Source organism: Seriola dumerili, unplaced genomic scaffold, assembly GCF_002260705.1.
Source record: "Seriola dumerili isolate Sdu_G_001 unplaced genomic scaffold, Sdu_1.0 BDQW01004273.1, whole genome shotgun sequence".
In the NCBI taxonomy this organism is placed as follows: Eukaryota; Metazoa; Chordata; class Actinopteri; order Carangiformes; family Carangidae; genus Seriola; species Seriola dumerili.
The window spans coordinates 1-3,944 of NW_019178528.1; the positions used below are offsets into that span (position 1 = coordinate 1).

The 3,944-nt window shown below is 38.3% G+C and overlaps 1 long non-coding RNA gene across 1 annotated transcript; it reads left to right on the forward strand.

Moving 5' to 3' along the window:
* Nucleotides 1–2,401: 2,401 nt before the first annotated feature.
* Nucleotides 2,402–3,219, forward strand: LOC111239766. The gene is made up of 3 exons (XR_002665887.1): nt 2,402–2,472; nt 2,695–2,799; nt 3,137–3,219. It is a non-coding gene; the product is annotated as an uncharacterized LOC111239766 (long non-coding RNA).
* The last annotated feature ends 725 nt before the right edge of the window (nt 3,220–3,944 follow it).

Consider the following 3,944-nt stretch of genomic DNA (forward strand, 5'->3'; position numbering starts at 1 on the left):
CTATACTATGACTTTTTTTGCCTTACCATACTATGACTTATTATACTGTGACTTTTTATGCCTTACTATACTAGGATTTTTTACGCCTTACTATACTTTGACTTTTTTATGCCTTACCATACTATGACTTTTTACGCCTTACCATGCTAGTATTTTTTATGTCTTACTATACTATGACTTTTTATGCCTTACCATACTAGGATTTTTTATGTCTTACTATACTATGACTTTTTTTGACTTGTTATGCTATGACTTTTTACGCCTTACTATACTTTGACTTTTTTATGCCTTACCATACTATGACTTTTTACGCCTTACTATACTTTGACTTTTTTATGCCTTACTATACTATGACTTTTTATGCCTTACCATACTAGGATTTTTTATGTCTTACTATACTATGACTTTTTTATGCCTTACTATACTATGACTTTTTATGCCTTACCATACTAGGATTTTTTATGCCTTCTTATACCATGACTTTCTATGCCTTACTATACTATGACTTTTTTATGCCTTACTATACTATGACTTTTTATGCCTTACCATACTAGGATTTTTTATGTCTTACTATACTATGACTTTTTTATGCATTTTCATATTATGACAATTTTATGCCTTACCATACTGTGACTTTTCATGCCTTAGTATACTATGCCGTTTTTTTATTCCTTTCTATACTATGACTTTTTATCTGGCTTACCTCACTATGACCACTTCATGCCTTACTATACTATTGCATTTTTTTTTTACCTAACTATGTCTTTTTATGTCTTAATATACCCTTACTTTTTTATCCCTTTCCATTTCATAACTTTTTATAACTTACTATACTATGACCTTTTTTAAGCCTTACTACACGCACCACATTAAAACTACCCGAACACCTGCAGCCAAATATTTAACCAAAGAAACACACCACACAACAGGTTAGTCAATTCAGGTCAGTTTATTCATACTCACCTCATTCAACCAGTGTCACCTTGATCAGATGCTCTTCTCCTTAACAGTCCCTGGGTCTGAAACAGACCAGCTGCAAAATGCTGCCGTTAATAGAAGCAGCAGATACCTGCACAGGTGTGCTGATGGCAGACGAAACCATGTTTTCCTGGGTTATGGATTGTGTTGCATAATTAATGAAACTGTTGTGGGGTTTTCGGATTTATTTCAGTTATTGACTTGGGAAGTTGTGTTTCTGTTGATACGTTATATGGGTTTAACCTGAAAAATGGCATTTGAATTGCATATTGTGAGAAACGGATGATAGTTGAAGTAATCAGATTTTGGTTTGTCCAGTGGGAGGGCCTTAGCAGTTATAAGCCTCTGGCCAACAAGGCTCTCGAGTAGTAGTCCAAGACTCTGAGGGTGGCAGTGAACAGGAGAGGGGACTTTTGTAAGTTGTACTTGTTTTGTTTTGCTGTGGACGTCCAAGTTTTTTTTCCTCACTATTTTTGTAAATAAAAGCAAGGCACTTCAATCTTCTATGGTGACTCAAGCCATCTTAATTTTCTGAGACGGTTGACCCACAATTTTTTTTTACATTTTTGACTCAATATGCTATGACTTTTTCTGCCTTACTATGCTATGGTGTTTTTGACTTACTATACTATGACTTTTTAATCCTTATTATATACTAAGATATTTTTGTGCCTTACTTGACTGTGGCATTTTTTTTTTTTTTTTACTTATTATACTCTCATTTTTTTGGCTTTACTGTACTGTGACGCTTTTATAACTTTCAATACCATTACTTTTTTTATGCCTTACTATACAATGACCTGTTAATGCCTTACTATACTATGACATCTTTATACTTACTATGGCTTTTTTTTTTTGCCTAACTATACTATGACTTTTTATGCCAGTGACGAGGTCTTCATCACTGATTATGGATGGTAAAGAGGTCACTCAGTAATACACACTCAAATGGTAATCCAGACACATAATTCCCCTCTGTCCTTGTGATGAGTGCATGCATCACATTAAAACTATAATCAAAACTTTATACAAACCCCTACAGCAAAATATTTAAGAAAAACACCACACAACAGGTTAGTTCATTCATACTCACCTCGTTCAACCAGTGTCACCTTAATCAGATACTCTTCTCCTCAACAGTCCCTGGGTCTGAAACAGACCAGCTGCAAAATGCATTTTTATGCCTCACTATACTATGACTCGCTATACTATGACGTTTAAGTGAAATTCCAAACAAAATTACGTTACACGGCCACAGCATCAAATATGCATCTTTATGCAATTTTGGCAAAGACATAAATGATTACCATGGAGAAATGGGGCAAAAACTGGAAAAATGCAATGCTGAGGTCAGTGACCTCCCAAGGTCACCAGTTTCAGAGGAGGTTTAATGCTGTGTTCATGTTTTTATGTGTTCTTTTAGAAATGAGCGTGCTCGATGGATCAGTGCTCTGGGCCAGAGTGTCAACAACAAGAAGAGTCAGGACAGAATCAGTGAGTTATAGACAAACGTACTTTCACATATATACTGAGATCCAAGACTTCTCCTTTTAGGCTATTCCACCACCTTGTGGTCACTAGGTGAACCTTTTTTTTTTTTCATACACGTTAATTCAGATTCAGTATATTCAAAAGGTAACAGTGTAACAAATGTTATTTATGGACTCAACAAAATCTCAGCGTCCACTTACATGTATATTTTATGTGCTCTTCCAGATGCCATGCAGATGGAGGTGATCAGAACTTACACAGCCAAGCAACCAGATGAATTGTCCCTGCAGGTGGCTGATGTGGTGCTGGTCTCGCAGACTGTAGAAGATGGTGTGTTAGCTCTCAATGCCTCCCTTGCCTTTATCACACAGCCATGTTATCTTGCTCCCTGTATAGCTCCACTCACCCTCTTTAGTATCCCTCTAATTTTCCACTTTCCTGTTTCAACCACACCCTTTTATTTTCTCTCTTTTCAACATAATGGACATACTTGTTTGATGAGTTGGCCAAAGAGGCCAAAGGTCATTTCCTTTTTGGTGACCATAGCAACTGGTTTTCATGTTAAAGAACAAACAGGGTTGAGCATCAAAAAGCAGAGAGACAGTAATAGCACCAGGAAACACAACACATGCTTCAGTTTTCATATCAATACAATTTTTCCTCCTAGGCTGGTGTGAAGGTGAGCGACTGCGTGATGGAGAAAGAGGGTGGTTCCTCGCAGAGTGTGCCGAACCAATCACATGTCAGGCCACCATCGAGCGTAACGTGCAGAGGATGGACCGCCTGCAGGGGCTGGAGACTAATGTGTGAGCAGAACGAGCCAGCTCTTTAAACCACGGAGGGCTTTTCTCAGCTGTTGGTGACCCTTTGACACACAAGTGACCTGCCTTTTTAAGCAGTGAACCCAGACAAATGAGGTCAGTAACAGCATCACTGACATTCCTTCAGGGACCAAGTGGAGCAGTATGGGAACTGCGTGGCTGCTGCACCCTTTACAAGTGGGATAAAATGAAGCCATAATTCAGACTTCTGCTCGGCATACTCTCTGAGTTTCAAAACAAAGACTGAGTTCAGAACAAAACCAATGGAAGGACAGAGGTTTCCTTAAGTACTGATCAGTCCTCGTGTGGGTGGGATGGCTTGACAGTGGGATCTGTCAAATTCATTCATTTCCCCAGTCGGTTTGAAAATTTCACTCCCGCAGCCAAAGTCACTGCTTTCCACATCCTGCTACAAAACTGTTGGTGTCAAATTTGTACATGTTTTTTCAAGCATATTTTTTGAGCATAATTGATGTGCTATGACTACAGTACCGCTATAGGAGGTAAGGTAGACCAAATAGTGTGAAACTGACAGCAGCCTGTTGCTCTGTTAATGAGGCTCAGGCCATGTGATTAGGAGCTTTGCCAGTAACAATGTAACTATGAAGATGTTGATTGAGAAGGTGATATTAAGGCAAGAAGGTGACATTAGCA